Raw genomic sequence first — 22,094 nt, forward strand, 5'->3', positions numbered from 1 at the left:
TGGACTAATTCCCTTTTTTTTCATAGTAAAATATCGACAAAGTGATCATTTAAAATGTTCAATAGCAAAAAATGCTATATGTTTCTATACATAAAAAAATCATCCGCATTACCGACGATACTTCTTCATATTTGAATTATGTGGCCCATTATTTATCGGCACACATACTTCCATCAAATTTTTGCGTGCAAAACGACAAACTCACATACAGTGGATGTAATCTGAAACGAATGGATGATTTGGGTGTGAGAGAGAAGGAACATTTCTGCCTGTTTGTCTGCTTTCACGACATTTTCGCACAAATTATTCATAATTTTTGGTAAAGAATCGTGTCTTAGTCTCATCAGTAGTCAACATAATCATCGCCATCTTCAACTTTTCTCAATGTATCAACATCTTCATACACTCATCTCGTGTCTTTACTCTGGTGTTAGTTGCTGTCGTCATCGTTCAACATTTAATTCAAATTAAATAAATAACGGCACGGCATCCATTTAAGCAGGTGTTATTAATTTATTATGTAAATTGTGTTAAGTTTCTACTCACTCAACGTTGAAATCAAGTTATTCAATATAAACAGAATGTAGAAGTCGTGCACGCATTAAATGCGCTGATATATTTTGCACATGGCATCGCTTAAATCTTCTTTTGCACTTTAAGTACTTTACAAACAAAATGACTCGATCGTTTTCTCGTGTTCTATTTCCTCTTGCAAAAAATCGAATTTGAATATGTGCTGCTGTCTTGACAGTGGTGTTGATCTTGAAATGGCCATAAATATAACAATTTATTTTATTTATTTCCATTGCGTGTTCCATGTCGTTCAAAAAATTATTAGTAATTTAACGTTTATCAATCTCCTAAACGTACAAAATTCAATGTTGAATTAATAATGCAGAACTATACTAATTCACAATTAACATGAAGCTATTTTCCAAATTTTTAATCGATAAAAAAAAATATGTAAATTTGACACATGCACGTTACATTAGTCAAAATAAATATTACATTAAAAACAAATGCGAATAGAAAAGTCTTTGGTTCGAGGTAATATCCATGTCAAAAGGAAAACTGCCATAAAACTACTGAAAATATATGTAAAATAAAGTAGAGGCCAAGTGAACTCATATGAGAAACATTTTGAGGCTATATGAATATGTATTAGGGCTATCAAGAACATGGCATTTCGGACGTTTTTCTCCACTTTTGTCGCTAATTGCAACCACTCTTTTTCCACTTGGAGCTATCGTGCTTGCTCTCAATTTCATAGTCAATAAATATTTGCTGCTTTTTTCATTTCTTTTTCAGCATTGAATCCAGCTCATGATTTATATGGTTCAATCGCTGAATGAAATAACACCTTCATCTCTTTCACTCTCATTCTCTCATCAATAATAAAAATCGCATTAATTCAAAAACTCTTTTCCGGCTAATGTAAACGACACTTGAAGCCTTATCCATCGCACAAATTGCACGTTCCCGTTTTATTCTATCCTCGATTTTGCATGGCGTGGCATTTTTTACGCTATTTCTCCAATCTGAAAAATTTATTTTGCTTGCTCACCGTAAATGGTTCACCTAATGAACATTTAATAATTAATTCATTCTTTCATTCAAGCATGCAATCACGAGCATTTAAAACAATGACAATTCTCAAGTACAAAACGAAAAAGAATCGTAAAAATCGTTGAAAAAAAATGATAACAATTACCAACGTAATTGAAAGGGAATGGTAATGAAATCCAACAGAGGTAGTCTTTTAATTTAAATTATCAAAGATTTGATCTGTTCTAGGTATTCGATTGCAATCTAAAATATATGATTCTATAAAGGTGCAAAATCATGACTGGAAGTATCAGAAAAAGGTTTTTTTCGAAATAAATTAGCTATTGGCATTAATTAAGCTTTTCATTTTCTAAGGTAAAAATTATTTACATAAAACGACAAAAATCTCATTTGATTGCTTTCAGTTTTTAATCTAAATTTGAGAGTTGTTTTAATTAGAATTTTTCTGTCAAATGCGACCCAATAATGATGAAAGGGCAAGAAAAAGAGATGAAAATGCGTATAATGTTGAAATCTATATTAGCGATGATTTCTATTCATATCGAATTGCTATCGGCAACGATTCATATCCTTTTGTAACTTGAAGCACATCGAATAAAATCACAAAAAATGTTTATGGAATAAACTTGGAATTCATATCTCCATAGAGATGATGGCTTTTTTTCTGCGTCGATTGTGCGTCATTTGGTAATGAAGTTATAGCTCATCATTTATATTTCCATATTTCTTCGCCTTTACTTGGAAAAACTTTGAAGCCCAGAAGTTTATGTTTGAAAAATAAATAATCTAGCAGTAAATAGTCTGGCGTTAATAACATAAATTTTAAGTGTTTTAAGTTTCGTTGCCTATCGTATCTACGCTCCAAATATCTTCCGTTCAAGTACCCAGATGTGAAGACAAAAGCAATCTGGTTTCGTTGTATGTGTGAAGATTTATTTATACCCACACCACAATCTATCAGGCGATTTGATCGCCCAAAATTGCCTATAAACACTGCGATTAGTTTAGTAAAACAGTTGCGGCAGAATACGAATCGGTGTTAGAATTTATTATCATGCTGTATCGCAAGGCATGTACCCTGTGTTATTTTTTTGCACAAAAAATACACAGCTCCACAAAAAACAGCAGAAAATGGTTAACGATTCATTGTATTTCTGAAGATAATAGATTGATTCGAAGTTGTATCATACAAAGCCTCTTGTACGTATTTAAACCAAACGTATACAGTTCCGATAGAAAAAAGCAAAGATAAGCTTTTTGTCTGATTTAGTGTGTGAAAAACCTCTTCCAAATAATGCATGTCTTTACACAAATAAACTTTTTTTTTATAAAAAAAAAGTGTGGATCTTTTTTCTATGGCAAGCAACATTCCAAATGATACATACAATCTCACCTTCCAACACAATCTATCTCTCTAAATAGAAAAAAGGATATCGAAACTTTACAACTTTTTCCCAACAGTTTTAAGAAATAAATCAATGTGCGAGAGCAACAACGAAAGAAAACTATCTCTTTCAAAAGTATTACAAACTATGAAAATATCCTCAAGAGTACACATTCGATTAACGTGAATCTGGATTCGGCCAAACCGACTTGCATGCTATTTAAGGTTGGCTCAATGAATATTGCCAAAAGTTTTGTTTAGAAATAACTTTTAATCGGTCAGTAGGTAACAAACAATATATCCAATGAACTATAAGATGTTTGGTTCAACTGTTCCGATATAATTAACTTGTGAAATTAAAATGTTGCTATTACCCATATAACTCATTTGCGGAGTAATTTTGTCGATGACGGGAATGTGCGGAGTTCGGCGGAGATAGCATGCAAATGCTGTGTGTGCCAGTGCAACAGCATTCTTTGCTGTTCATAGATTTATTTTGTCCAATCGAACATCTTAGTAGCCGTACACACAGCTAAGTTACTAATCATCTGCATAAGAATGATACACATAGAAGTGCTGTTACCCTCGTACACACAGAGTTTGTATGTCATCTCCGCCAAACTCCGCACAGTCCCGCCACCGTCAAAATTACTCCGCAAATGAATTATATGGGTAGGCTAAGTAATTATGCGTTCATTATAATCTATAAATGACTCTTATTTGAGACTAACTTTTATTTAAAATATTTTAGTCGTCGATAAATATTGTGTATATTATACGATGACACAACTTAGCTTCTCTGCTCCTGTTAAACTTATACACTTTGAAAGTGAACAAATCCGAGAATTTTACGTCATTTAATGAGTACACAGCCCATTTGGAGCGGTTGATTCATTTACTTTGTTATAATAAATCCCAAGTAAACTCTCAATATTAATGAACATATTCAGGATTTTGCTAAGTTTAATTAGAAGCAAAAATGTGTGGATTGAGTGTTATCGATAACGTTAACATTAAATAGAGCATAATAATTTAAACCGTCTAAGAAAATTTGCTTTACCTTTTTGTAAATCTCATTCATTTAAATTATTTACGACACTTAAGTCGTCTCTATCGAGTCGATACAAATTGAGATCATTAATATCAAAAGATAACTGGATACCGTTAATTTACTGGGTATTTTAACGCATTACTGTGTCATCACATAGTGGAGAGAATCAATCGAAAGAGTGAGTGTATAAACAAATCGAAATAAAATTCGATATGCTCAAATTGAATGAAAATTCAGAATAATTTTTTAATTAATTGGGTGCGATTGGGTTTTGACTTGAAATTATTTACTGAACATATGTACAATTTATTTCTATTTTATATAATTTATTTCTATTTGAAAACGTACTTGATTTGCATTTTATATTTTTTTGCAGATTCAATTGTTTCTATTTACATGGCAATGATGACTGTTGAAAAAATACGGGATGAAAAACTGTTGAATCAAATTTCAATTGTGAAACTCATTTTTATTGGAAATTCAATTAAGAACCCAAACTGTGTATATGCCAACTTTTATCAAAGTTATTTTTGATTACCATCGCCATCATTTGCATTTTGGTAAAATTAAATTGAAACTTTATACGCATAAAATTCAAATACAAATTAAATTATAATCATTGTTTATGAGATTTTAATTGAGTTAAAATGATTTCTAACTTTTTAAATATGTCTGATGCGGCACGTATGTAAAATATGCACGTACTTTCAATGAATCTGTTGAATAGAAAATTAGTAATGATTCAAAGGATTGTTATTTGGATTTGGTAAACTTAAATTCGAAATGATGAATTAGAAACTAATGAAAATAAATTGGTTTGTGTAACATGTTGGTTTGGGTAATAGATTTGTATCTTATGACTTAATAGTAGCACACAACACAATTCCACTGATAATTCATCACTTGATGATAGGTTTTAATTCGATAAAGATGAGCTGGCGCAAAAATTCATTTGTTCAGCTCGAAAAGCGTCGACCAATCCAACTTAAGCAAGCAGGATCCTAAATTATCAGGAAGATTATGAAGTCTAATATAGAAAAGCTCAGTGTCAAAGTGGATAGACATAATCATTATGAGATACTATTTTTTGGTGCACCGTTTAACCGTTGTAAATGATGGCGTGGTCACCAAATGATGGAGCATAAAATATCAGAAATCAATACACAGTCTATTTCAGTTGACTTCTAATTATTTTGTGTCGTCGGTAAGTGCATCACACTGAATTTTTCATGAAAAAACGGTCAATTCGAAGACAATGTGAATTTTCTGCTTGGATCAAATATTATAAAAACTGGAATTTAATTAAACCTTTTGTGTGTATTCAGCACATCGGCTTTTGATATTTGAGATTTTCCGGCTTTCTATCTCGTTTTTCATTCATCTCCACTCATTCGAGAGTCAAATGACGGGATTTATTTCAATGTTTTTTTACGATGAGTTTTTTCTCGACCGATTGAGTTTTTTTGCTTTGATACCAAAAAAACAGTGGATATGAGTGTTCATCTCCTGAACTCGTTTAGAATTTTAACCGAAAAAAAATTCATTGAACATCGAATATGGGACGTTACTGTTAGCAGTAAAAACATAATATAGCCGGATAACGGGAGGAAAAACAACAACATTGAATGCAATATATCATGGTGATATCGAGCATTTTTCTTATGAAGTCCACTTTATGTGCCTTTTTCAATCAGCTCGTCGCATAGGCATACAGAGACCAGACTTTTTTTGGGCACATAGAAACAAATAAATACAAAAGAGAAATGTGTATCGAAATGAAAGTACAGTGCCCGACAGTGCCTTAGTGCATTCTAAATGAGTTCAGAATAAAATCAGGATTTCATTGGATAAACTTACCCTTTTTTGCTTCTGTTCCCTTGTTTTTTCTTATGCGGATTTAAAAAGAAAACATTTCACGCGTCCTTTTCCGTTTTTAAATTTTCCCCAGCGAAAAATGAAACATCATTAACGTTTGTCTGGTTTTGAACTGTTTATTCTTTGTTCTTCTTATTATTGTTCAGTCACATCAAGCAAGTCATTTTTATTCATTTTCAAAATGATTCGAATGTTTATTATGTTTCACTTATTTTCGTTCGAGTATTTATTTATTTAGTGTGAAGAATTTTTTTAACAAAGATAATTTGAATTTTTAAGATAATTTTTATGAAAATCAGAAAATATTGTTCTTTTTCCCTTCATAAAACTTTTTCCACCACGTAAAATTTTTCCCGTCGTCTGTACAAAAGAAAGAAGCTCAGTTTATATAGTCACAAATCACTTCTATCTTGAAATTGAAGAGTGGCATTAAGTGAAAAATGTATGCACAAGTCGGGAAGAGCATACACACCACATTCAGTAACAAACACACAACATTCAGTTTTGGCTCTATCGATTTATGTAAAGTGACAATAATCCAACCAGAACTATTTCATCCAAAAACAATGCGATTCTCTGTGTTTAGTCTACGAACTGGGAAGCACGCTATTTGTACCACTTATATGCTGAACGCATCAAGTTTGAATCGGTTTCAAAAATGTATACTCAATATCAATTGTGATTTTTGTTCGTTGACACTCTCAATCGTTTTTTCTTTCACTTGGCATATTGGTATTAAGACAGAAATTTCTTGGAATAAATTTTTTGTTTAGTATTGGCGTATATTCAATTTTTTGCATGAGCAATCTGTCAATCGTGTTTGACTAGTGTGTTTCTGTCTTTTTGTAAGGGGTGAAATGTTTTCGACAAAACTCTATACCAATGCGTATGAAAATGTATTGATTCATGTGTCACTTCCGCTCGCACATTCACTTGGTATAGCAACGGAGGACATGTATGAATTTTTTGTTCGGATTTTTCGGATTCTTTTACCGTTTTTTATAATATGAAAATGAAATGGCACTTCCTTGCACATGAATACTTTTGCGAAAATCAACTCACGCAATATATGAATCAATGACGTTAGTTTGTCGTTTTTTTTTTTATTGAAAAATTGTCACTTGGAATTTAATCAATTTTTTTTGCATCGAATGAAATGTGGTCCGGAAAACTACCTTTCGATTTTTTTTTATCAAAAGTTTCAACTCTTTCTTAGCTTTACATCGCTTTCACTGACGAAATACACACCGATTTTCTATTTCTCCGCATTTCACTTTATAATGTTCTTATAGTTCACAACATGGCCTGGAAATGCCTATGTAATTTACATATAAACGAGTGAGACTCAAACATGTTCTTCTTTTTCCATCAAATATACCAGTGGCGCCACCAATTTTACATATAAGCGCATACAAAATTTTCAATATGGCTGCGCCCATGAGAGAGAAAATTTCGTCTCATTCATTTCCGCCCCATGGTTCACAACTCGTTAGAAAAAATCACTCACTGAAAATCAAATGAGGCGTAAAAATCAAATACATTGTATTATTAGATTGATGACTTGTGTATGTTCACTTGAGTGAGCGTTCAATTGTTCCGCTTACCGTTCGTAGACAAGCAATCAGTTGTACGAAATATATAGTTAAAAAGTTAAACGAAAATGTTTTCGCTAATTTTCCGGTTTCTTCTGTTCTGTTCGTAACACATAAGTACACTATTGTCGATTTTATTTCGTTTGGAAGATTTCAGTGCAGATCGGTTCGAATTGAAATTACACCAATAAATTCAGCATAACTGACAACACAAGTTCCACAATGAAATAAACAAGCCAACAATTTTGCTGTATCAAATACTTTCACTTCCTATTTAGACAGAGAGACATTGATAAAAACGGTTCGGTGTTCTTAATTTTCAGACAGAATTCGAATAAAAATGCGTCGTTCAAATGACAATTGATAAATCAAAGTGATAATTAAGCATAATTTATGTGCCGTTGGTGATGTTCTTTCCCTTTTTTTCTTTTTTCAAATGTTTAGCTAACTCATTATCATAGCCATAGGCCAGTCAATACAATTCCGTTGTTTCGATCATAGATAATACGTCTTTCTAATGAGAAAGACATAGAAGATGACACCAAATTCCAGTTATCGCGGCACGTCGTCTTAAAAATTGACGCGATACACGAATAAATATAACAAGCTCTCTGTTACGAATTTTTTGGTATTGCCGACACAATGGTTAACACACAACTGACGATGATGCGCATCGCAAGCATACACGATTGGTCTGATGTTGTGACAAAAATTGTGGAGAGCACGCACTGGAATTCAGTGGCACAACACAACATCAATCCAATGAAGAAAAGCCGACATTGCGAATAATGCGGTACCGATTTCATACCGAACACAAACGTTCAAACATTCTCAATTGCTTCGGCAATCGGCACACGATCCAAAAGTGGAAAATCCAGCAGCACATTTTCCATACAATTTTGCTTTTGAAAAATGGTTTTTGGGTGTGTTTGCATTGATGTCTTTCAGCGGCTCTTTTTCAAATATTTTTCCAGTGAATTGATATTGGACTTTTGTACGGAGTAGAGCGTACTAGTGTCGAATCCACAATGAGCTTAATGACCGGCACTAAAAATAAATTCTCAATCGCTTGTATCATTGCCGTAGGTCATTTTCAATGAACAACAACAACAACAGTGGCAGAGAACGCATTAACAACAGTATGAGTGACAAAATGCCCAGAAGGATTGACTTTTAAAGTGAAAGTTTTCATTGAAATCAATCCAAGCATTTCATGGATATATAAGAGTCAGTGTAGTTTACCTATTGACTTCATTGAAAACATAAATATTGCGAAACACTGAATTCGAAAAATTGCGTCTCACCAAATCCAAAGTGCAAAAAATGAAAACGGTAGAAGAATACGTGAAAGGGGAAATTAAATTTCCATGCGCTTTGCGAGCACCCTGTGTGTTCTTTCAAAGAAGGTCACTGGAATGTGTGTGCATTCGTTATACTGCGCAAACAATATATCCAATGGAACAGAGCATTTGTAAGGTTTTGTCTTCAGTTTGATTTGATAAAAAGAATGGATTGATGCGCTTTTACCAACAACATCATGCAATTAAAACCAAGTTCATGCCAGCCAATGAGCCAATATGCACGTACATTTCAATATTCATCGAAGTATTTCGCCATCATTCTAATTTTATTATCGAAACTTTGTCCACTTTCACGCCATGCTTTTGTTCTGCCGGATTTTCTTCAATCGTTTCGCATGAAAATTCGGAGAAAAAGGAGAGAGCACAAAATCATCAATACGTTGCGTAAAGTGCAACCGACAAAAACTCAATGAAAATAAATATCTGTATAAAAAGATGTGGCTGTTGTGTTGTTTGTTAAAAATTTGTATTCGAATTAATTTAAGGAAACCTAATTTCGATTCGTTGAATTGGCTGTTTGTGGCCGAAAGTAGGAACAAATTGAAATTAAATAGAATGTTGTTTCGCTTTTGTCGAAGTAAATCCATTTCGCTTTCGCCTTTTATAAATCGTGTGCGTAAACTCATTTAATTTATTCAAATGAACTTGTCCAAAGAAAAGGAAGAAAATGATTAAAACTTTTTAATTATCCTATTCGAATTTTTCGGCTGGCATTCTATTTCATAATGAATGTTTTTGGTGTAGTTGATTATCAAAATATCTGTTTGGCAAATGTTAAATTCTCATTGTTGCTAGAAATAAATATGCTAATGATTATGCCCATTTAAATTTTAGAATGTCGTGCACCTTTAATGAAATATTGTTTCATCATTAATTGATGTTTCAAAATACTGTGCCTGCAAACACCTGTGGTCTGTTTAATTCAACGATGGGAATGTCTATTTGTACTGATATTATCATTATTGTTCAGTTATGTTGTTGCTGTTTTTTAAATGGATTTTCTCCTTCAATTCCTCTTGGATGTGGAAAACGCAAAAAGAAATTATAAAACCATAAATTAATAAACTCTTTGAACGTTTCATTCATTTGTGTGAATAGCACTTTTAAAAATGATTATAGAGTAATTTTGATTACTTCAGAGACTCTGGACATGACATCATGATAGAACGAACTCTCATGAGATGAATTCTCCCCCAGGAAAACACAATATTCTACAGTGTGTTGACAAAGAAGATGAGATTCAATTAGAAATTGAGTGTATCATTTTCGCTTGTACGTGTGCGTGCGAGTGTTATCATTTGATGACTGAATCAATTTAGTTGTATCAAAATAAAATGCGTAGACTTTATTTTTGGATGAATCTGATGCGTGATTGATTGATTTCATGATATTCCCTCTTTATTTCGACAATTTGCTGGAACATACCAGCGTAATGGGTTCTTGTCTTCTGCCCCCACATAAAAAATCAATCAATTTTTTGTCTGATTTCACCTGACCTGAATGCCAAATGAACCTTCCAGATTTCTAACACTAGAAAGGGAGAAGGAGAGAGAGAGGCAACACTATATTGACAATGCTGTAATGACAGAACGTCAGTGACTTTTGAACATTGATTTTGGATCGCGTTATATTTCTTTTGAATTGTTCGCTTTTCGTCGCCTTTTTTTGGCATTTGAACAACAACGACAGGAGAAGAAGAAAAAATATATGATAACTTTACAGAGCAACGATCACAAAAAGTTAGTTGGAAATTGTGTGAAATATGCTCTCGTGTCGTAAAAGACGACAAGTGTCAACGCTATAACAATAAGAGAGCTAAAAACTTTAATCTTGTTAGTGAACAAAAGTTAACCATATTCTTTGATGGCTTTGGCGATAAAAAAAAAGTGAATAAGAAATTGAAATGAACACATACATGACAAGCTGATGCATATCAAGTCATCAGTAAACACACAAATGCCATATGCGCTGCAACACACTACACACACTCATACACCCACTGTTTTTTTTTTGTTTCATTCTCAATCTCTTTTCCACTTTCTCTCTGTGTGTCTGATTCATTTCGTTTCTGTCACAACATCCACATGCATCAGATTCATGCTGCTGTGGTTCGGTAACTTTGTGTCATGCCATGTTTGTGTCATGGTTTTACGCATAATCAAAAATTAAATCACTCTCTAATTAATAATTAGTGAATTTTCCGAACGAGTTTCCAGCTGCTAGAGACACCCATCCGCTTTAGACCATCGTTCATTAGTCGCTGCTGTTGCAGTTTTAATATGTCGTTTTAATTTAATTTCGAGCTAATTTCGAGTCAGTGTACACTGTACAGCGTACTCACCATCACCACTCCAATTCAATGAATATAATACGAAAAATATGCTCAACACATAAACACACGTACAGCACATACAATACACATTACACATAATACATACACACACAAAAATACAATAACCCAATTATTAGTTGTTGTTTGTAAAACATTTCCATTCGTTTGTGGTGCGAAAGGAAAAGTGATGAGCAGAATGAAGAAAACCATTGCATTGACATTAATGATATTTAAGAAAAAGTTTTTTGTGTTAAAAACAGAACGAAAAATGTTTTCGGTTCAAATCACATAAAGGAATCATTGAGCAGCGCAAGGATATCCCCACTAAAATGAACGAAATAAGAAATTTTCTTGGTCATCTCATAATAGATAACGCAATTTCTCGCAATTCACATTTTTATTTTGCTTCGGTTTACAAGTAGCGTGGATGTTAGTTCTCTTTTTCTTTTTCGTTTTCACTCGTACTTTTCACACTTTTCAATTGTTGTTCGAAAAGGGAAAAAACACCATAAAACAATCGCCGCTATGCATCTCTCAAACTAACTGCGAATGCAACTTCAACAACAACAAACTAAAATCGAACGAAATGCAATGGCCATTGTGTCACAAGATCTGGGAATCTCAAAGCCGGCTCTCTCTTATTCCATGCAATCTGGACCAAAAACGAAAAACAACACGAAAAAGATGAAAACTTTTTAATTAAGTTACATGGTATCTGGTGCTTCGAGAAAATCTGCTTAAAATAAAACAACGTGAATTCTCGAGAAGAATGGCAAACGGGAATATAGTTGTTTTTGGTTGCCGGGATTTTCATAGACGAAAATGTTCAAGTTTTACGTTTTCCCATGCTGAACAAATTCCGATGATGTTGTATAACAACACGAAATACTAGACGATTCTTTTTTTTCTCACAAATACGCGCCACCATCATCGCTATTGTTTAATATTTATAGTGCTTACATTCAAAGTTTATGAGAATGGTGTTAGCGTGTGTGTGTGTGTGTTTGTGTGTACAAAGTGAACCAAGTTTTTAACATACAACGAACCAACACAAATAATGCATGTTTCAACGATGAAAATGAATACACATCGGACAAAATTCAATAGGCGACCCTTTTGACGTACGAGTGGGTGAAGTGCAAGCGCTCACTTATCTCACCATATACTTTTCGTTGTTGTCGTTGACAGACCTGATTAAAACATAATTAATTATTGAAGCTACGATTATATATTTGTTACTTAAATCAAGATGAGATTGTTGCTGGATTTTGTAAATTGCATTTTTTATTATTTCGATATTATTTCCTCGTGTAATAAAAAAGTATTACGACCCAAATGCCATGGATCATAATTTAATAATTTTTAAAAGGGTTTTTGTATTCAGCAATCTGTTAAAAGTTTCTTTGAACCAGAAACACGTTGATTAGTTTATGCTTCGTCGCGTGTGTTTTTATGTGATTCATATTGTTTTCGTATTAAATCCACTATTTTTCGAACACAACACACGCTAAAAGTTTTTTTCCTTTCTAATGTTGACCGTTTCAAAAAATGTGATATATATGCTCGTTCATTCACCAAAAAGTAAAACGTTTTTTATTTCTCTCTGAGCTCAAAGCATTACATATGAGTAAACAACGACGGATGATTCCAAAAAAATACCCAAAAATAAAACTTATATATTCAAACAATAAACGTACATAAATAATAATTTTGTTCATTCGTGTTCGGGTCAAAATGGAAGTGCATGAAAAAAAGATGAGAAAAAGTTTCCTCCACACCAACAGTATTTTTTTTTTGGCCAGATAAAAGAAAAACCCTGAAAACAAATCTACACAAAAAAAAGCCTGAATTCAAAAAAGACTTGGTATATTTCAACAATACATTTTCGGTACGAAAAAAAGAAGCAGATGAATCCAAATGATATGTGTTCGAAATCCGCAAATAAAAGAACTTCACTGGTCAAATGCACATGAATGAGGACATCCAACCAACAAATATAAAATGGAATAGAAAGAATGGGCAAAAACACACAAACACAAATATTCGAGGTGTTATCGTTTGTGGTGTTAAAATCGAAGGCTACTTAAAAATTCTTCGAGCGTTCATCGACTTTTATGTACATTTTTCATTGAGTTTGTATTGTTTTTGGTTGAAATTTGCCAACGTTTTTCTATTTATGTTCACGTCCCGCGTACAATTATTTAGTACGCTATTTTTATTGTTGTTCATATGAGTGTGAAAGCATACCATTTGCAATTAAGTTTGAGCATCAATAGTGAATAGAGTCCATTCAGTGAATTCGAACATATTTATTATATTTATTTGAAAAGGCAATCAAGGAAGAAACATGATAGAAATGCCATTACTTACAACATACTCGGTACGAGTTTAAATTGGCTTGTACCAGGTAAGAAAAGTTGAATTATTTTGCTGTGTGCGTGTAATTTTGCTTTATTTCAACGTCGTTTCTATTTGCCGCTGCACATAAAGTGCGAAAGAAATGTGTCCATTCACGCGTGGAAACCTTTTATTATTTGGATGCGTGTATGTATTTTGCGCTGTGTTATATTGAAATTCTCTTTGTTAAATACTCATTTTGCTCTTAAGCCGACGATTATAACAGTTGCCAATAATTGATGAGATTAGCAACTTTTGAACTTTTCGGTCTTTTAACGATCGGCAATAAAATTGGTGCGTATATGTTTAATGAGCGATAAATCAATGGCATAATACAATGCATTATGAGCCAGCAAAAGTACGAGATAGAGATAAAGAGAAAACAGAGAGAACGAAATAAAGAGTGGGTGTAAGTGAGAACAATGAATGCCGATTGAAAAGGAAACCTCTTCAGCAAATAAAATCGATTCGTACTTTTGGTACATCGCATTTTACCAGAAATGAATGGGCTCGGTAGTGTTGTTCAGACTCTGTACATCAAGCATATAGAACACATATTCATGCAAACTCACGTTTCCCACTGTAAATATGCTAACTCTTTGTGAAACTAGTTTCATCAAAGACCTTTCCACTCCAACTTATCTGACAAAGGAACTTTTGTTTTTGACACAAAATCTGTTGAATAAATAGATTCCTACATATTGATGAATTAAGCATAAAAAATGATATCTTTGTCTCAGTTTTGAAAAGCTGAAATTCGATGTTTTTTTTTTGAATTTCTCCAATGCAAACAAAAATCTTTGGAATTATCGAGATTTCATTAAATATTTTGTTGTGCTTCGAGCCAAATTCATTTCTACTCATATAATTGATTTAAAGCTTGCTTTCGATCAGCAAATCGTTCAGCGAATGTGTATGCATGCTATTCCAGTTGTGTCTTTGCCATAACAATTTCAACTTGAAATGACTTTTCCATGGTACAACTTCTAATGTAATTAATTTACGTCATTTCGGATAAAATGGTTGATTTTGTGCCATTGCTATGTGGAGTATGTACTCAATTTAAAAAAATTCAAGAATACGATAAAGTACGATATATTGAGAGAAGGAGCATGCATTCATTCGCTTAGTTAATAGAAAATCCAATATTCGATTGATACTGACAGCTATTTGTTCCATTTGTTTAGTGTGTATTTTATAGAAAGAAAAGATATGCCTGAAAGCGACATTTCGAAAGACTTAATAAATTGAGCTCGAATTCTCTCTCTCTCTCCCCCTTCCTTCCAAATGGAATTTATAGAGAATATACTGAAAACGAGCGCAATTTTAACATTTTCTTTGCATCATCTGCGTTTGTTACTGTACGGGTTTGCAACTTAAATGTAAACGGCAAGCAAAAATGGAGGTAAAATTTGTGGCTTTGTGGCTCAAATATCTTATTGACCCAAATATTTTGATGTATTGATGGTGATATATATCTTTACATATATTTTTTATTTTACCATTGAAGTATATCGCCACATTCCATGGCAAATTTACACACACAAACACACACACATTCACCATTCACAACAAATAAAGTAAGCGGGAAAACTGTGAAAACACGAGAAAATGCGCGATCATAAAAGAATTGATTGAATGTTGCAATTCAATTCACCTTGTTCGCATCGATAGAAAGATAGAGGGAGAAAGAGAAATAGTACACGTACCATACCGGGGGCTTTTGTACTGTTGAGCCCACTTTTTAACTCAATGAAATGTGTATTGAGTATTTTTAGCGTCAAACGTGGAACGACTATCAAACGCAACTTATCAATGCCAGTTAAAAAGGTATAGAGGTAAAATGGTGTACAATATAAAATATATACTACGTAAATTGCCAACCCCTCTCCCTCTAATACACCAAAGACGCTATAAAATGGAGTGAATTGTGTTGAAACAGGGTTGCAACTCCATCATTTATGTTATCAGTGTCTTCTAACGGAAATTTTTCTAATTCAATCACATTTGCATTGGATAAGGCTAAAATAGAACCAAAAATAACGATAATAAATTGGAGAAAAATCAATTCGATCCACTTGGAAAATGATTCACAATACAACAAAGAGAGTACAATATGATAGTGGACGACTGCTGTGGCATTTGTGTATATAAGCCAATTTATAATCGATGACATTTAACAAGAAACATGTTAACCGAAAATAGTTATATAAGAAACACGAATAAGCAGTAAAGCTCTCTGTTATCTCTATTTAATATCGATTTAGGCCATTTCACTGAAGTTGAACCTTCATTTGTAATCCAGATGCTGTGCAAATTGTCCGAAAAAGAATAAACGATGTTTGAAAAATGAAATCAATTTTTAGAACAGAGATTGTATCTTTCTCACTGGAGCACAATCAAGACGATAGCATTTCCGACAATTTGTATTGTTGTACATCGATCTCTATATCCATTGTGTCGATAGATGTATGCCAATATCTTTGAATACGCATAAATAATAAAATATAAACCGATATAAGCCCATGACAAATGCCAATTGGATTGAAGTAATACTGCTGGACGTTGAATCGATTTGTCGCGCGCACTAAAATATATATTCGAACTCATTATCTAAAGAAATAACATGAGTGGCCCATAGTTACATTCTCTTATCGTTTATTTTGGCCGTCAAATGAAAAAAAAAGAAAATGCTTTACCGAATTATATACTGTGTCTCGCCATCGAAATGGATATTGTTTTCGTACACATTACACAAAGTTTAGCAGCAACACAGTTCTCCGGCTAACCAAATGGCACGGCATATTCTATTATTTCAATTGCTCATGCGATACGGCCATTTGGAGCTGAAGCTAAGTCTAACAGTTCCATCATGGAATTGTCGCTGTTGTTTGTCTCTGTTTTGTTAAACGTTGAATATGTGTGCGTAAGTAAATCTTTGCACTTATTTTTATCAATTTCTTATGAACGACAATTTTTCCATGAGAGTCTCTACTTCCGCCCTCGCATTTTGGCTCGAATATATATTTATTTTAATGCAACCATAAACATAATGAATGGATTACGCTGAATAATTTGTGTGTAGATATGAATGCGTCGAATCTTGGTTATGGGAATGTTTTTGGCAAATAAGTAAAATGCGTTCAAAGAAAAAGCACAAACAAAAATGGGGTGTCGAACCAAAAAATCGATGACAAAAATGGGGTGTCATCGCTGTGTAAAAAATAAAAATTGAAAGCGATGATGCAACAAAGTATAGTGATAGACACAAAATTCGAAATTCATTTAAAGTTTAAAAGAATCATATGAATATATAAAACTACTCAAGCTGAATAGTTTTTTGAGCAGTCTTAGTCTTGATTCAAAAGAGGAAATTTTTCGAGTTTATTTGAATTGGCTTGGAATGTGATTTTACGTTTAGATTTAAAAACAACTGAATTGGTATGTCTAGTGTCTACCCCTAGGCAGTGGCGCAAAATAAGATATGAATGAAACCAAATTATCTTTCAAGAGGCATTCTTTTTCCGTTCTTTGAGTAAAGTGCCATCATTCAATGCGAGTTGCCAACTCACACATATTTCACGTAAGCATTAAATTGTGTTAAATAATTTCCTCATTTCATTTTTCACACCACAAAATACAATTCTCATACTACTTCCCATTTAATCTGTCTTACTTTCATCCTCCCTCACTAAATCTCATTCCTTATCACATTCAGCCTTTGCCTTTCTTTCCTTCACTGATAATGATCAATTGTTAACGTGGAAATTCTCCAAAATTTGCGCCACTTTCACCATTATGTGTATAATGTATATCGTTCAAATAAACGAAGAAAATAAAGTCATCAAATAGATTTTTTTCTTTCTTCGGTGTGCGCAGCATATCGAACCAATTTCCCAATAAAATAAGCAAAATAAACAATGAACCCGAAAACTAAAGCAAGTAAACATCCAAAAGAAAACAGCCGGTGAATGTGTTGGTCATATTTTCAAGTTAATGGAAGGAGGGGACATCGAAACCAAAGACGACAACAGCGACTGCGAAACACTTTAGTGTTCACTGAACCACTGTGCTCTTGTTTCAAGACACATAAAAAAACTTAAGGCAATGACATTCATGGTTATAACAGAAATGGATTAACATAAAGTATTTGTAGCGAGTACATATTGTAGATTTCCAGGATAATCAACTCTTTCGGGTTATACGCACACTGCAAAATATGTAAAAAATGAACTTACAAAATCGGTTTTTCTGATCTTCTTCATAAACTTGATATTTATTTTTTTATTTTATTTTTTATTTGAAGAATTGTTTAAAAAATAATTTTTTTTTTCAATTCGATCCACACACTTCAAATTGGATAATATTAGGATTTCAATGAATGCAGTGTTGACACATAAACCGTAAATTACACCAAGTTGATATACACTAACATATACCATGTTTGTACATATACCACTCAAAAAAAAATTCTATGTTTTTTAGTCAAATTCCCACGGAGAACGATAGAAACCATTGTTCTCACTGAATGCAAATATTTTGTTTACAAAAATGTAGCGTTAATCTCATCATAATAAAAGTATTGGCAATGTATTTTGTATGGGTCGGTCGAAGAATCAATGTGAACATTTGTTCTTTTAGTTTTCTATAGTAAAAATTTGTGTCTACCCCCTTAGCTTGTAATCAATTTTTATCCGAGTGGAATGAAAAACACCTTATTAGAATGAAAATTCTTTCGATTTGCTAGGGCTTTTGGCGAAAAAAGTGAGAATCTCTTTTTGGTCGTAAATTTTTCCCAGAAGCTCACACTAGTTGTGTAATGTATGCTCCCCTTGAAATATGACCACGCACACTACTAGCCTATAGGTATATATATGCGGTGGTATATAAAATCCCATCACTGATTGAATGCATGTCTGACTTGTTTATACACTTGAGAAAATATTCAAACCTCAATTGAGTATCGTTTTCTTTTTGCTCCGATTTATTTTCGTATTTAGATTGCTTCCAGTGATTGTAAGTGCCATGATTCCAATTGTCAATGCCATCGGAAAAATCACCAAATTTCTCATTCTCATATCTGTTTTATTTTTCATACAATTTGTTTTGATTTTGTCCCACTTCAAGTGTCGGTTTTTCAATTGCAAAGAACTACCATCCACTTTCTGTATCATCGTCTAAATCACTTGGAATTGTTGCTATAACAACTTTATGGGTCTGAAGTGTTTCCAATGTTTCATTTTTTCTCTGGCTCTCCTTTTTATTTATTGTTGTTCATTCAAATTGATATATTTATGGCATTTCTGGGACAATAATTTTGATGATACTTATAATTTATTTGAATAGAAGAGTGGAGAGCGGATAAAAGAAAGCTACCATACGAGCATATGTTTGGTTTTCTATCGCACTCAACGGCTTTTTCATCGCACTCTGCTGATCATATATTATTAGGAATGAAAAAACTTTATAACAACTACACTTCAGTGGATTGGTACAAAAGTCAGTTCGTTTCATAGGTGCCCAGAAAAAATGCTACACATTTAATGCGTAAAATGTGAATCTATCTCACACATACATCACGGACAAATAATATTTCCATTTTTCACACTCATTTTTTTGAAGCACTCAAAGTCAAAGCTCAATTGCCCTTGACGGATTTGCTAGTAAAGCAGTATGCTGAAAAAATAAAGTAAAATACATTGTTTGTTCTTTTCAATCGATTTTTTCTATCGGTTTTTGGATTTTGAATTCGACGCGCAAATGTTCATTCAAATGCAATGGTTTCAACGAAAATTCGAGAGATGAAAATTCAATTCAAAGCATTGCAGAAAACAGCAAAATATATCGATTTATACGTAGGGTTTATTGGAATGCTGCTTGTTTGTTTTATTCTTTTCACTTTTCATAAAAAAATCGCACTTCGGCTTATTACTGTTGTTTTAAGAGTGAAAATTAAATTACTGGCGTTAAACGGTTTTAATATTTGGTTCACTATTTATTGTTTTGTGGTAGATAATGCTCCACAAAATTTGTAGAAAGAAAAATCGCTTTTCTCCGCTATATACATATACGTTATTTAGCTTTCCTACACTCGCTTATGTATTTGTTGCATACTTGATTTTTTACGTTACGAAATAAAAATAAAAAATATGATTTTTTGTGTGTATTAACTGTTATGAAATATGAGTAGCATGAAGCACCAGTTGTGTGTGTGTGTTGTGAGTGTGAAAGAGAATGTAAAAAATTTATAGAGTAAAACTCTGGTGGTTTTTCCGTCTCTTCTGTTAAATGTCCGTGCCAGTTTCATTCTATTTTATTGTTTATTTGTTTGTGCTCAACGATGAATAATACGCAATCTTACTAAATCCCAACCTCTTCGAAATGGAATTTGCCGGCAAAAATAAAGTTTAATGCTTTATTGTTTACGTCTTGTATCGCATGTGTTGCATGAAATCTAAATTGTTCCAAAGATTTTTTTTCAATTCAGACAATTCACTATTCAGAAGATAAAAAGGAATCGAGAAACTTGTTATCAAAATTGTTCTATTAGAAATATATCGGATCGCTGCATCGGTTAATTGCTGTTCGATGACAATTTCTACGGCTTGTAATAAGGTGTTTCAGCTGAATAAATAAATAAATTGCTCAATTGGAGATCTGATCGCGTGAATTGGGAACAGTGAAAAAAGTAGTTATTTGAGATATTTCTATGAATCTTCTTCACCTATAGGAGAACTAAATAGCACAACAATAGTAAATGAAGGAACATAATATATTGCACGCTTTTCGTTGAGCAACGTTAAAAAATCACTCCGGTTCGGTATTTTTTTCGAAAATCACATTTAATGGGACCCAGGTGCCTTAACTGGCCCAAAAATGTGTACGCATAACATACATTACTCTTTGCTATTTCTATATGCTCACTTATAAGTCTACAACATTCTATGCTCAAAGCTTCATTCAAACACACCATGATCAAATTCCCAGGGGAAAGTTGTGGATGCGAGGTATTCTGCTTTTTTCTATAATGGAAATTTGAGCAAAGTTCGATTCCAGCCAATATAGCTAAAGAGTAGATATTATACGGTGGAATATGCCTAAATTGGTTTATGCAGTTGTAAATTTAATCCGTAAAAAATATTCAAAGAAAAAATGACAAATGAAATAGTAGAGAACATAATGGAACCACGAATTCAAATAATAACAACCACGCTTCTTAAATCAAACCTCTTTTGTATCACCAGTGCTTTCAGTTTCATATAAGCCTAAAATTAGAAGGGCGGAAAAATTTATTAAACTTTCCGTGCAAAAATAAATAGAAATTTTGTGAATTGAAGTTGGTAATACATTCTCACTCTGTTTTGTTTCTCTCTGTTTGGGGTTAATTTTATTATGATTGGGTTCAGTGGTATCCAATAATTCACAATTCTCATTTCCCACTCGGGATTATTTTTCTCCCTCTTAGTTCGATGGAGTGAATATTTATGATTTTTAAAAAAGTCAAGAACTCATATCTTGTCTCATGCATTCTCGCGCAAAACCCCAATGGAAAAGGTATACGTATACACACTTTTATCTATTTATTGAATGGCTCTTATTAGCCAGTAGGTTGTTTTTGTGATTTCTTTTTTAAATTTAATAGACCATCAACAACGAGGGACATTGGTATATTTTTCTATATATTGTGTTTTTTTATTGATTTGTATGTGAACATATACTCCTAAATTTGCTATTTGCAGTTCAGTACATTTGAGTTTTATGAAAAATGTATTTTTGGAATAAATTTCCTGTCAAATAAATATCAAATGTGCAACCGACATCAGCAAATTAAATACGAAAACTAAAATAGCACAAATATCAAGCAGGTATTGTACATAGGACGAGCCTAAAAGTGTCTTTTACATGTATTTATATGCAAACGTCATTCTCTGAACTTTAGAAGAATCCCCCTACACTAATGTAAGAGGAACTAGAAGAAATGGTTTGTGCATTGGATAAATTTCCACTATTGTATATTAAATAAGACATGAACCACCACACATTTTCATTAGTTCGATGTTTATAGGATAGATACAGCGCCATTCAATGTCTGACAACTATACTTGTCCTATGGTATTGTACCGATGACTAATGTGATGAATCTATTTTGCTTCAAGAAATATTGCAGAGAATACCCACCAAACAGTTTCATCACTATTTTCCAGAATCTTTAGAATTTTACTTTTTTTTGGAATCGATCGAAAAATTAACAACCATCAAAAACGTGCCAGGAAACATGAATCTAGCGTTTTTTCGATGTCGCAAAAATTTGTTACCACGATAACTTTCAAACAAGAAAAATATTTCAAAACTTAACTTCACAGGATGATAGAACCCGAGTGGTTAATAGAGTGAAGTGTCATGTCTGGTGTGATGCCCATGGGAAAAATTCAATTTTTCATCCAAAAGTCATACTTTATGTATACTTAAACACTCAAAAATATGTATAGGGTTTTTTTGGATGTATAGTCGAATGTCCGCACATGTGAAAGTCGAA

At 32.9% G+C, this 22,094-nt stretch overlaps 2 protein-coding genes across 4 annotated transcripts in view; one reads left to right on the top strand and one right to left on the bottom strand.

Annotated features, from left to right (window-relative positions):
- The window catches only part of LOC116342304 (uncoordinated protein 58-like), a 149,453-nt gene extending 142,282 nt beyond the window's left edge, over positions 1–7,171 (bottom strand). Inside the window, exon 1 of the mRNA XM_031769842.1 lies at positions 5,859–7,171. The gene's annotated coding sequence lies outside the window, so the exon portion shown is untranslated. The remainder of the gene's footprint in view (positions 1–5,858) is intronic.
- LOC116342303 (FMRFamide receptor) overlaps positions 1–22,094 on the top strand; it is a 209,926-nt gene that overhangs the window by 158,055 nt on the left and 29,777 nt on the right. The gene's annotated exons all lie outside the window — the stretch shown is intronic.

This window comes from Contarinia nasturtii, unplaced genomic scaffold (genome assembly GCF_009176525.2).
Source record: "Contarinia nasturtii isolate CC-2019 unplaced genomic scaffold, AAFC_CNas_1.1 Cnas_scaffold_864, whole genome shotgun sequence".
NCBI lineage: Eukaryota > Metazoa > Arthropoda > Insecta > Diptera > Cecidomyiidae > Contarinia > Contarinia nasturtii.